At 35.7% G+C, this 280-nt stretch overlaps 1 protein-coding gene across 6 annotated transcripts in view; it reads right to left on the bottom strand.

The window, feature by feature from the left end:
* The window catches only part of LOC109209560 (AP2-like ethylene-responsive transcription factor TOE3), a 4,827-nt gene extending 4,800 nt beyond the window's left edge, over window positions 1-27 (bottom strand). For all 6 annotated transcript variants that reach the window (XM_019372859.1, XM_019372857.1, XM_019372858.1 and 3 more), the window contains exon 1: window positions 1-27. This exon is cut by the window's left edge and continues 849 nt beyond it. The gene's annotated coding sequence lies outside the window, so the exon portion shown is untranslated.
* Between the last annotated feature and the right edge of the window lie 253 nt (window positions 28-280).

The following is a 280-nucleotide window of genomic DNA, read 5'->3' as shown; positions in this document are numbered from 1 at the left end:
TGGGGGGGGGGGGGGAAAGAAAGATGGGACGTGTGAAGCAACTTTTATTTGAGTTGTTTTGTTGGTTTCTCTTATTTAGGGGGAAGATTATGGTTTAATATGGCAAAATTACAAAATCTATTTTTCCCTTTCTTTCTCTTTCTTTTTCCAAAAACAGAAAGTGGACCCGGGGGTTTCTCCAACCAGTCATAGGCTTTTTCGTTTTGCTGTCATTTTGTTTCTTTTTATATTTTTCTTTTTAAGCTTTTTGTATTAGATAATAAGAGTACCTGAGTAACTG

The sequence above is a fragment of the Nicotiana attenuata genome, unplaced genomic scaffold (assembly GCF_001879085.1).
Source record: "Nicotiana attenuata strain UT unplaced genomic scaffold, NIATTr2, whole genome shotgun sequence".
Classification (NCBI taxonomy): domain Eukaryota; kingdom Viridiplantae; phylum Streptophyta; class Magnoliopsida; order Solanales; family Solanaceae; genus Nicotiana; species Nicotiana attenuata.
This window is presented reverse-complemented; position numbering and strand designations above follow the sequence as displayed.